General features: G+C 39.9%; 1 long non-coding RNA gene across 1 annotated transcript in view; it reads right to left on the reverse strand.

Moving 5' to 3' along the window:
• LOC122866217 overlaps positions 1–10215 on the reverse strand; it is a 35481-nt gene extending 25266 nt beyond the window's left edge. Inside the window, exons 1-3 of the long non-coding RNA XR_006375646.1 lie at positions 10077–10215; positions 6073–6146; positions 1478–1551 (exon numbers count right to left, since the gene is read on the reverse strand). This is a non-coding gene — a long non-coding RNA (uncharacterized LOC122866217). The remainder of the gene's footprint in view (positions 1–1477; positions 1552–6072; positions 6147–10076) is intronic.
• Positions 10216–13376: the final 3161 nt, after the last annotated feature.

Raw genomic sequence — 13376 nt, forward strand, 5'->3', positions numbered from 1 at the left:
CAACGAGCATAGGGCAGCGGTTGTGTTGGCAGGACTTTCCTCAGGTTGCCATTGTTAAAATCCCCGGCCACAATAAAAGCAGCCTCCAGCCGTGAGGTCTCATTCCCATCAATAACTTCAAATAGCTCGTCCAGGGCTGGGTTGATGTCTGCGTGTGGTGGAATGCACACCACTGTCAAAACGACTGATGTAAACTCTGTCGGGAGATACTAAGGACAGCATCCAATCATAAGGTGCTCTAGATTAGGAGAACAGCCTGTAGAATTGATCCCCACATTTGAGCACCACTGGTTGTTGATCATGAAACAGACACCTCTCCCCTTGTTCTTCCCCAATTCTACTGTCCGGCCCTGGCGGTGAATGGAGAGCCCCAGTGGAACGATGGCCAAGTCCAGGATCGAAGGTTTGAACCCAGTCACCGTGAAAGAAATAACGTTACAGTTCTTAGTGTCAGGTTGAAAAGCAATCCTGCTCCTAAGGTCGTCTAGCTTATTATCCAGTGACTGTGTATTTGCTAGAAGATTACTCGGTAGAGGAGGCCAGTTTGCACGTTTCCTCAGCCTGAAAAGGACCCCGGCATGCGACCCTTGTTTCCTTCGTCTCCTCTGTTTTCCAGGTGCAGCCCAGGTAATCCAAGCCATGCATATTCCTTAAATTATTCTTGATCATATTGTATAATAGGGTTCTCTTGGGCGGCACACATGATGTGAAAAAGACAAAATAAATAACAAAATAAGAAAAATGCACAGTTGAGGAGGTGTAGTGTGGACATTGCATCGGACTCCCTACATGGCAGAAGAATTGATGAAACTCTTAGATGACTGCTAAAGCCCAGTAAGCACTGACTGAGTGATTTCAAGGACCAAAAGACACATGATGAATAATGACCACACTCTATGATGGACTACTTAGTGAATAATTGTGTACACAGCCCAACAGGTGCTGGACAGTATATTACACATGGGTGGTCCATGTTGTGACATGTCTGTGTGTCAATGGGCTGCAGTGCATTATGACTGCACACTGTAGCAAGCCCTGCCCAGAATGATTGCCAAAGTCTTTATGACACAAATGCCACAAAAGTGACTTCTTCAAAATGACACCAGTTTCACCAAGAAAATAATGTATCAATGATTTTTTTTCATGGTCTTGAAATTAGACAGATTAACACTAAACAGTGACCAGTCTGCATTTTGCTGATTGATTCCAAACTTTTTTCTTTATTGACGCTTTAATAAATGTACTGATAAAAGTTGTGGTATGAGGATGACCTTAGGCCTATGAGCGATTCCTAACACCTCTGCAATCATATACTCAGAAAAAAACGTGACCAAATATTCCAAACGAAACACTATGATGAAAGTGCTTCCTGTTGGTAAGTTATGGGTCACTTCATGGAAATCCCGGTAAATCAGCGGGTCATTCATTCAGATGAAGAGAGAGGATGGAAAAAGAAAAAAGAAGGAAGATGACTAACCGGAGGGATCACTTCTGCTTTTTCAGGCCTTAAGTATCTGAAGTCTCCAGACGGCTGTCAGTTCACCGAGCACTCTGGAGAGGAAGGGAGAATAAATACAACCAGAGATTACTTTATTCAGTATTTATCCATTGAATCTCATATTTATCATCCTTTTTAAAAATGGAAAACTGTGGAAGCCTGTTGAAGAGTGCGCTGGTCGCCATTGTCCTGATGGCTGTGGTTCAGGCTGGACCGGCAGGTAAGATTATGATTCAGATAAACAAGGTGCAAGATCTTACAGGTTGTTTTTATCTCCTGTGAACTATTTAAAATTCTTATTTTGTTTTTTGAATGAACTCTTATCTGTTTCCATCCATCTTTAGCTGAGAAGCTGGCATCCTGCTGTAAGACAGTCAACAGCCAGGAGATAACCGAACCAATCTCAGGATACTTGGTCCAGAAAGCTAACCCTCCATGTGTCCGAGCTGTCATGTAAGTAAGAAGAGCAATTCTCTGTGTTTGACGTTTATAATTTGGCACCTCTAAAACAGGAATACAGTCAGGAAAATTTGCTTTTCAAATTAATTTTGACATATCTGCCATAAACTGACATATCTACAGCATATCACGAACCACTACATTTATGACTCTGAACAATCTGATGGTGCAAACATGGGCACAGTACTGAAAACAAAGACCCATTTCAGCCTCTACCACCCATTTTAGTGGTATTGCTTAAATTTTTCATTTCCAAATGGTGGATGCTTTTCAATTAAGCTCTTTATACAAAACTATTAATTAATTTATTGGCCTATTAATACTATACCAAGTAAAACCAGCTTGTATTTTTAAGAGGAAGAGTCTGGAAAGTACTAATGTTGCATTTGTTTCATTCCTGCAGCTTTCAAACAGAGAAAGGTCTTTTCTGCAGTCAGCTGAACGCTCCTGGGTTCACGCAGCAAGATTATTGCATTCGAGTGAGTTTATTATTACCGCTGATTTTCTCATGTATTACTCACTTGGCATTTTCTACACTTATTCATTCAATCATTCAATCCCAAACTTATGATCTCTAATCTTTTTGTCTTCTGTTATCTTTCTCACAGGAAAGCAAAAGCTCAGGCCACTCCTTCGTCTGTGGTCTCCTCATCTCCAGTCTCCCTCCTCTCCATCATCACATCCACTGCCTCCCCACCTTCCTCCTCCACTCCTCTTTCCTCCTCCTCTCTTCCTTCCTTCCCCTCCACATCTGAGATGCCTGCTGGTGAAACCTTTTCAGAAAGAGCCGATGAGTAGGCCTGCATCTTCTCCACCTCCAGCCAATGAAGACAAAAGACTGAATTGGTCAAGAAGTTAACGATTATGGCCTCAACACTGATACAAATTGTTTGAAATAGCACTTGAAGAACATAATTATGTTAAATTATTACTTTATGTTGAATATTTAGTTTCTTTCAATGCCTTTAGAGTTAAATTGTTTATAAGTTTAATTTAATTGAACAATGCTAGTAGAAGGATTTGTGTATTTATTACCAAGTGTATTTATCAATGTTTAAGTATGTTTAAGTTATACTGTGCATCTTGGCTGATAAAGTCAACTCTTAAATTTATGAAATTGTTCAGAGAAAATGTTTTGAGCTATTCATTTATTTGAAAGCTTGTGATAGCTTTTCATCAAAGCAGAAGTTGTACAACCATGAAAACACTGGTCAGAAATAAATATTGCACACGTGATCCTGCATCTAGTGTTTCTGTTTGAAGTTCTTTCTGACATGCAAAAGCAAGAAGCTATAAGAATGTATAAGGGCTGCAAAGTTTGATCCAGATAAGGATCAAACATGAAACATACCATGTGACAACTGGTTGAATTAAATTACCAACAATGGCAGCAAGTTGTTGAATATGTAAAAACTTCATCTTCAAACATGCACAGGAAAAAAAGTTTGGATTTTCATTTTATCATCATGTACTTTTGTCATTTATTTATTTTGTCAGTCACAGAGGGCGGTGTTGAGTCCCAGGTCTCTGAGCTTGATGACAAGCTTGGAAGGCACAATGGAATTGAATGCTGAACTATAGTCAATGAACAGCATTCTCACATATGTGTTCCTCTGGTCCAGGTGGGAGAGGGCTTGGTAGAGGGCTAGGGTGATGGTGTTGTCCGTTGACCTGTTTGGCCTGTATGCAAATTGTAGTGGGTCCAGAGAGTCAGGAAGAGAGGAGATAATGAAGGTTCTGACTAACCGCTCAGAGCACTTCATGATGGTAAGAGGTGAGTGCTACTGGGCGGTAGTCGTTTAGGCAGCGGGGGCTTTGGTCTTTTTGGGGACAGGGACAATGATGGCCTTTTTGAAACATGTGGGGACTACAAACTGGAGCAGTAAGAGGATGAAAATGTCTGTGAAGACATCCGCCAGTTGATCTGCGCACACTTTGAGGACCCGGCCAGGGATACCATCAGGTCCAGGTGCCTTGTGTGGGTTGATCCTGGATTTGCACACATCAGCCCTGGATATTACTAGTAAGCAGGGGTCCTGGGCCTTTTGAACCTCCTCAGCTGGAAGGTTGTTCTCAAAGCGAGCATAGAAGGTGTTCAATTAATCTGGGAGAGATGTAGACATTATCTCAGCACTCCTGGTTTTCCTTTTGTAGTCTGTGATATTTCTTAGTGCAGACCACATGTTCCTGGTATTGGAGCCCTGGTAGTTAGACTCCACTTTGTCCCTGTAATGTCTCTTAACACTGCCAATAGGTCTCCTGAGTGCGTACCTGGATTTCCTGTATTCGTACAAATTGTCAGAGTTGTATACGTCAGTCTGTTATTATACTTTGGCATGGACTTCCCCTTTAACCCAGGGTTTCTGATTTGGGAATGTTCGTACAGTTGTCCTCGGTACGTCATCCATGCATTTGGCGTTGAAGCCAATGACTGCGTCCGTATATGTCTATGTTCTTGTCCTGTCTGACTGGTCAGACCAGCGCTGAATGGTCCGCGTCATTCGGGTGTCTTGCTTGAGTTTCTGCCTATAGGCAGGCAGAAGTAGAACTGAAACATGATCTGATTTGCTGAAGGGGGGACGAGGGAGGGCCTTATATCCGTCCTGAATGGGAGTATAAACATGGTCGAACATGTTCCCACCGGGCATAGGGCAGCGGTTGTGTTGGCAGGACTTTCCTCAGGTTGCCATTGTTAAAATCCCCGGCCACAATAAAAGCAGCCTCCAGCCGTGAGGTCTCATTCCCATCAATAACTTCAAATAGCTCGTCCAGGGCTGGGTTGATGTCTGCGTGTGGTGGAATGCACACCACTGTCAAAACGACTGATGTAAACTCTGTCGGGAGATACTAAGGACAGCATCCAATCATAAGGTGCTCTAGATTAGGAGAACAGCCTGTAGAATTGATCCCCACATTTGAGCACCACTGGTTGTTGATCATGAAACAGACACCTCTCCCCTTGTTCTTCCCTAATTCTACTGTCCGGCCCTGGCGGTGAATGGAGAGCCCCAATGGAACGATGGCCAAGTCCAGGATCGAAGGTTTGAATCCAGTCACCGTGAAAGACATAACGTTACAGTTCTTAGTGTCAGGTTGAAAAGCAATCCTGCTCCTAAGGTCGTCTTGCTTATTATCCAGTGACTGTGTATTTGCTAGAAGATTACTCGGTAGAGGAGGCCAGTTTGCACGTTTCCTCAGCCTGAAAAGGACCCCGGCATGCGACCCTTGTTTCCTTCGTCTCCTCTGTTTTCCAGGTGCAGCACAGGTAATCCAAGCCATGCATATTCCTTAAATTATTCTTGATCATATTGTATAATAGGGTTCTCTTGGGCGGCACACATGATGTGAAAAAGACAAAATAAATAACAAAATAAGAAAAACGCACAGTTGAGGAGGTGTAGTGTGGACATTGCATCGGACTCCCTACATGGCAGAAGAATTGATGAAACTCTTAGATGACTGCTAAAGCCCAGTAAGCACTGACTGAGTGATTTCAAGGACCAAAAGACACATGATGAATAATGACCACACTCTATGATGGACTACTTAGTGAATAATTGTGTACACAGCCCAACAGGTGCTGGACAGTATATTACACATGGGTGGTCCATGTTGTGACATGTCTGTGTGTCAATGGGCTGCAGTGCATTATGACTGCACACTGTAGCAAGCCCTGCCCAGAATGATTGCCAAAGTCTTTATGACACAAATGCCACAAAAGTGACTTCTTCAAAATGACACCAGTTTCACCAAGAAAATAATGTATCAATGATTTTTTTTCATGGTCTTGAAATTAGACAGATTAACACTAAACAGTGACCAGTCTGCATTTTGCTGATTGATTCCAAACTTTTTTCTTTATTGACGCTTTAATAAATGTACTGATAAAAGTTGTAGTATGAGGATGACCTTAGGCCTATGAGGGATTCCTAACACCTCTGCGATCAGATACTCAGGGAAAAACGTGACTTAAGTTTCCAAACGAAACACTATGATGAAAGTGCTTCCTGTTGGTAAGTTATGGGTCACTTCATGGAAATCCCGGTAAATCAGCGGGTCATTCATTCAGATGAAGAGAGAGGATGGAAAAAGAAAAAAGAAGGAAGATGACTAACCGGAGGGATCACTTCTGCTTTTTCAGGCCTTAAGTATCTGAAGTCTCCAGACGGCTGTCAGTTCACCGAGCACTCTGGAGAGGAAGGGAGAATAAATACAACCAGAGATTACTTTATTCAGTATTTATCCATTGAATCTCATATTTATCATCCTTTTTAAAAATGGAAAACTGTGGAAGCCTGTTGAAGAGTGCGCTGGTCACCATTGTCCTGATGGCTGCGGTTCAGTCTGGATCGTCAGGTAAGATTATGATTCAGATAAACAAGGTGCAAGATCTTACAGATTGGTTTTCCTCCTGTGAACTATTTAAAATTCTTATTTTGTTTTTTGAATGAACTCTTATCTGTTTCCATCCATCTTTAGCTGAGAAGCTGGCATCCTGCTGTAAGACAGTCAACAGCCAGGAGATAACCGAACCAATCTCAGGATACTTGGTCCAGAAAGCTAACCCTCCATGTGTCCGAGCTGTCATGTAAGTAAGAAGAGCAATGCTCTGTGTTTGACACTATTACTTTGGCACCTCTAAAACAGGAATACAGTCTGGAAATGTTGCTTTTCAAATTAATTTCTACGTGTCTGTCATAAACTATCTATAGCATATCACGAACCACTACATTTAAGACTCTGAACAATCTGATGGTGCAAACATGGGCACAGTACTGAAAACAAAGACCCATTTCAGCCTCTACCACCCATTTTAGTGGTATTGCTTAAATTTTCCATTTCCAAATGGTGGATGCTTTTCAATTAAGCTGTTTGTACAAAACTATTAATTAATTTATTGGCCTATTAATACTATACCAAGTAAAACCAGCTTGTATTTTTAAGAGGAAGAGTCTGGAAAGTACTAATGTTGCATTTGTTTCATTCCTGCAGCTTTCAAACAGAGAAAGGTCTTTTCTGCAGTCAGCTGAACGCTCCCTGGGTTCGCCGCAAGATTATTGCATTCGAGTGAGTTTATTATTACCGCTGATTTTCTCACGTATTACTCACTTGGCATTTTCTACACTTATTCATTCAATCATTCAATCCCAAACTTATGATCTCTAATCTTTTTGTCTTCTATTATCTTTCTCACAGGAAAGCAAAAGCTCAGGCCACTCCTTCGTCTGTGGTCTCCTCGTCTCCAGTCTCCCTCCTCTCCATCATCACATCCACTGCCTCACCTCCTTCATCCTCCACTCCTCTTTCCTCCTCCTCTCTTCCTTCCTTCCCCTCCACATCTGAGATGCCTGCTGGTGAAACCTTTTCAGAAAGAGACGACGAGTAGGCCTGCATCTTCTCCACCTCCAGCCAATGAAGACAAAAGACTGAATTGGTCAAGAACTTAACGATTATGGCCTCAACACTGATACAAACTAATGTTTGAAATAGCACTTGAAGAACATAATTAGTTTATGTTGAATATTTAGTTTCTTTCAATGCCTTTAGAGTTAAATTATTGAATAGTTTTAATTGAACAATGGCGATAAAAAATATTCATGTATTTATTACCAAGTGTATTTATCAATGTTTACAAGTTACTGAATACAACTCATCAGTGTAATATTTTTACTGTGCATCTTGGCTGATGAATTTCAACTTTTAAATTTATGAAATTGTCCTGAGAAAATGCTTTGAACTATTTTATTTATTTGAAACTGTGCCAAAATTGTTCATCTAAAGGAGAAGTTGTACAACCATGACAACACTGGAAATAAATGTTGCACATGTGATCTTGCATCTAGTGTTTATCTGTTTGACTGTTTATCTTTGTCTTATCTGACATATTTCTCACATGCAAGAAGCTTTAAGAAAGTAAGCGTTTCAATTTTATCAAGATAAGGATTAAACGTGAAACCAAGTGGCAGCTGTGGTTAGTGGTTGGAACATTAAATTACACACAATGATAGTTGTTGAATATGCAACACCTTCGTCCACTTAGTGTGGACATGGAATGGGACTCCCTACATGACAGTAGAATTGATGAAACACTTACATGACTGCAAAAGTCCAGTAAGCACTGATTCTGTCATTTCAAGGACCAAAAGACGCCTAGGTTAGCACAGGTTTAAATATGGCTGAAAAAGGTCAAGTAGGTCATAACTACATGTTGAAATATACTGCTTGAATGCCTAAAACCTTTCACCTGTCAACCATTCCTTTGACTTTCAAATTTCTAGATATTTACTGGGTTGACTGAGAATCCTCAAAGACATATCGCTCTCTGCTTGGTATGTCTCCTCCTCTACCACCCGCAAATTTACCTCTTTTCTGCCTCTGAATATTAACCATGTCACACTTGATTCTGGTGATGCAGAATCAGCGGCAGCCTTGGTGGTCAGAAAGGGCCTTCACTCTTATTCCAGTCTTCAACGTTGATACCAGTGGCTTTTTAGGTTCGTGCCAAACAGCGTCTTGCTCTCCTTTCCAGTAATCTTGCTGGTGACGTTTGAGCTTGTTTTCCTTAATCACAGGAAGCTGAAGAGCCAGAAAGTCCATCACAGTAAATTCAAGGCTGTCGCTGCTGTAGTGCTCCAGTTGGGTTTTTTTTTTGTTCTTTCTTCATTCACTTGGCTGTCTCATGTCTCGACCAAGTCCAGAGAGGTTTTTATATTATTCCTTTTCTTTCCTACTGTAGGTCTGACCAGCCAGATATTCTGATTTTGCCTCATTAATAAAACTCATTATTAGCATAATTTAACTTAACTTATAAGTGACGTATATTGAACTGTCCATTCTTGTCCTGTTATGTCCTGTCAGTGTTACTTCCTTATAGACTTTCTAATATACTTGTATGGTAGGTTTAGAATATACTTTTTTATTCTGCTCAGTGCTTGTGTCATTTAGTTAAGTTGTTTTGTTTTCACTACAGTATTTACTCATGGCCCAGTCTGGGAAAGGCCATAGCATCTATTGGACCACTGAGCCCTCTACCATTGTGAATTAAATGCATGAGATATGCATGATTGAAACTTCTGCTACTAATAAAATCTGGTTATTCAGAGTAACCGAGACAGAAGCAGTAATGGCGCTAAAACTTTGTTTGATGCTAAATATAAAGCAAAAAGAAAGCATGTCAACAAATCTATGTGTGTGTGAAGTTGTGTCACTCATTTCCTCCAGAGCAGAGTGTTACTTATGATATTATCATCTGCCAAAAAAGTTTTTAACTCAATGCACTAAATAAAATGAGATTAGCTGTACTTTTAAATGGCACTTGTATTTTTGTATTTGTATTTTGAGTGTTTATTTTTAGTTTTCACGAGCAGACAGCTTAATATAAACTCAGGATCATTTAATTTCATGGCTTCGTTATCCAAATCTTTGCAAGTTTAGGGGATTGGGTGCTTAAATAAACACAAAATATTTTAGGTAAATTCAGATTAAGGAGCATAAGAAGAACCTTTAGGGCTTATTATTGGTCCACTAACTTCTAAATACTTCTAAATATTATATTCCATTTCTGCCAATAACTCCTCCTAAATGTTACACACTGGACCTTTAAGGTATTTAACAGTTAAATATATCACAGTACTGCAGAATGTGAGTTGAGAGATGATTTAAGAGGAACTGTGAGACAATATGTTAATTCGTTTTTCCATTCAAACTTGCCATCATAACTGTTATAATTACTTCCAGTGAAGTAGTGAATAATTATAGTCTTTGTGTGGTTTCTGTTGTTTTTAATTACCTAAGAAATCCGAAAGCAAAATGGAACAAAACTATATCACTCATGACAATGCAAACCAGACAGCATCAACCACCACACCGAGCACCTTTTTCACACTTTTTGTTTGCCTGGGTGTACTTTATGAGTGCGTGTGTGTTTGTGTGAGAAAACTTGTGTCAGTTGCACAGAGGGCTAAAAAAATCATCTGATAAGGAGGAGGTGTGAGTACACCACAACTACACAACACACACACAGTATATAAAAATAAACAAAAAAATATACTTTAGAAGCAAGTCATCAGTACCGCCCTCAACCAAACCCGCCCCCCCAAGATGATCATTCTGCACCTACCAATAAATATCCGAACGTCCATCAGCTTGTGCAGTTGCAGCCTGATCAGTCAACCTGTCCACCAGCCAGCCCATTGGTCAAAATGTCCAAGAGGATCCTGTCCATCACTCTCCTCCTGCTCTCAGGGTGTCTGTGCTTCCTGTTCTCTGAAGGCAACAGTAAGTACCAAATATTAACAACACATTATACTGAGCCAATGTTTCCATTTCTTACTTCAGTCAAACAGATGTTAAAATGTGTCTTTTTTTAAATCACTGTAACTTATTTCCCCATCAACAGGTCCCACTACACCCAGCTGTTTGTGCAGGGGGGGGTGTATACTGTTATGTTTTGTAACATTTCAGGAGAAGTTTTCCTTTCAGCTACTGCCACATTATTGTCTTCCTGCATGTTGCATGTCTGCATGTCTGTAATATTGCGAGTCTATTTGTCTTTCATCTCAGTCTCGTTTCATGTTGCTCTGTATGGCCTCTGTGTGTGTTATGTTTAGTATCATTAGTGCCCGGTATACTTAATGTAGTCAAGATAATGCTCTTTTAGATATGGTGGTGCAATTTTTGGGATCTTCTTGTTTATGATATACTTCTTGTGTTTTTTTCCAAGACAAGAAGTATCTTGTTTGTTGCTTGATTGATTTTTGGCAGGGATGACAGTAAGCCAACAGAGTTTCAGATATTGTATGTTCATTATTGTGCATCGTCCCTGCAAAGAAACAACAACCGAAAAACCCAAACAATAATCTGTAAATATAACATAATAGTGGGTATCACTACTATTTTTCCTTTTTCAGGACATATTGTAGTTAAATTTTGGAAAAGGGGTAAGAGCTAGAGATATTAAATTATTTTCCAAGAAAATTTACAATTGAAGGTATCAGTCACGGGTCATTTAATGGACTTTGGATAAATGTATTTGTCACATGAATTACCTTGTAAACCAGCGCAAAATGCATTAAAAACGAATTAATGGATAGAACATTGTTTTGTTTCACAGTCACACTTGCTGCACACATTTTCCCAAATGAGAATTTAACGAGCAACAAGTCACGCTTATTCTCACTCTCTTAATCGCCTGTCATTCTTCCTCCAAACTCATTTGCTTAATTTGCTTAGGCCAAATGCATATGCCATATTAACCTCTCATGTTCTCTCTGTGCTTCTCAGGGCGCCTACCTAGCCGAAGGACAAGATGCGTTAAGATAACCAATGTTAATATCAGCAATCAAGTGACTGGGGACACATATCGTGTATCTGCCGCATCTCAAGGTGTGAAGGCTGTAATGTAAGTTTATACATTTCACTGGGAGCAATGCTCTCTTTTTCAGGAACGCCCCGATCACATTCACAGTTACACATTCACACGTGGAAGCTGCCCAGTGCCACCACAGTCTGATCTGCTGGCCACTGAGCAGCTCCACTGGAGCAGTTGGGGTTAAGGGCCTTGCTCAAGGGCACCTCGGTGGCGGTAATGACGGAGGGGAAAGTGCTGCTTTATCCCACCCAGATTTATCCAACACAAACATACACACACAGAATCTTCACCATTTTCTTGTCTTTTTCTTCCAGTTTCAACACACAACTCGGACAGGTCTGTGTTAATCCCGAGAATGAATGGGTCAAGAAACGTAAGTTGTACAGACACACACACACACACACACATATACAGTTTATGTACAGAAGCACTGATGTTTTTTTGTCTTTCTCTTTCTGCTCTCTAGTTATTGCCAATATGACGAAGGGTGACGCATCAAAAAACACCTGCTGTTTGCAACCCCCACCTCAATAAACCCCCTGAATGCACATACCTCGATGCTTGCAACTGAGCTCAAACATATATATCTATATCTGCAGAAAGTGTAATATCAAGCAATAAATATATTTTATATTACAAACCATGAAGTACGTTTTTTTGTTTGTTTTCTGGATTAATAACAAGATATTTTGCTGATCATGTTCTTCTTAAAAGGTCACGTAACGCTGCTTGATTTCTTATACCAAACCTAACCCTTGAAATCATCTGCTATCTTGAGTAAGAAAGACACTGCAAAAGAAGAAGAGACGGATATGCCAGTGAAGTTTGTAAGTTTAGATGTTTTTGGAGGGGTATTTTTCCTGTGGGCGTGAGTTGATTCACTGGAAGGAAAAGGAAAGTACAGCACCAAAAAGCTCAACGCACACCCAATTAAATGAGGATAAAACTGAAATTTTATGCTTACTGTAATAAATTCCATCTTACTCTGTGGAAGTGTTTTTTTAAGTAAATAACTTCTTTAGAGGAAGAAAGTCATGATATCTGCAAATACATTCACTGTCTTCAGAAACCTGCACTAACAGCAGAGAGGAGAAGGGTAAGGTCATTAATTTTAAAATGTAAGTCACAACCCAATTTTAAATTTTCAGTATGAACCAATGGGCCACAGAAAGTATTGATAGACAGACTAATTGGTTGGTTTTGGTCTTTTAATGGGATTTGTTGACAACAAAAATATAACATATCACCAGCTTTATCCTCTAGTCTAAAGGGACAGTTCACCCCAAAATCAAAAATACATATTTTTCCTCTTACCTGTAGTGCTATTTATCCATCTAGATTGTTTTGGTGTGAGTTGCCGAGTTTTGGAGATATCGGCTATAGAGATGTCTGCTTTTTTTTTTAATATATATATATATAATGGGACTATATGGCACTGTGCTAATTTTATTTCTACAGACAGTTCCTACATGAAACCACTCACAACAAATCTGTGGATTATCTTGAGTAACCGGGTCAGTCTTTCTGGAAAGAGACATTGCTGTTGAGTTTTTCAAATATATTTTTCATATATATTTATATATTTGTTGGTGCTTTGAGCACCACAAGCTGAGTGCCATTTAGTCCCATTATATTCAAAAAATGCAGATGTCTCTACGGCCCATATCTCCAAAACTCGGCAACTCACACCAAAACAATATAGATTGATATATAGCACTACAGGTAAGAGGAAATGGATATGTATTTTTGAGTTTTTTAGTTTAGTTTAGTTAAGGTTAGGGACAGATATAGGAAATACATTATATCAGTGAGAGTCCTCACCAGTACAGAAGTAAAAAAATGTGTGGCTCATTTTTTCCAAGGCACAAATGCAGAAGTAGCTACAAGATGTTGTGTGTGTGAAGGAACAACCTTGTCAAACACAGGGAAGCACAATGTCAGGGTCTCCAAGTGTGTGAGTGTGTGTTTGCTGAGTTATTAGTATAGTACTGATCCAAATCTATCACGAGAGCCCTCACCTTCCAACTGTAATACTAAAATATAGTGTTA

Source organism: Siniperca chuatsi, linkage group LG19, assembly GCF_020085105.1.
Source record: "Siniperca chuatsi isolate FFG_IHB_CAS linkage group LG19, ASM2008510v1, whole genome shotgun sequence".
NCBI lineage: Eukaryota > Metazoa > Chordata > Actinopteri > Centrarchiformes > Sinipercidae > Siniperca > Siniperca chuatsi.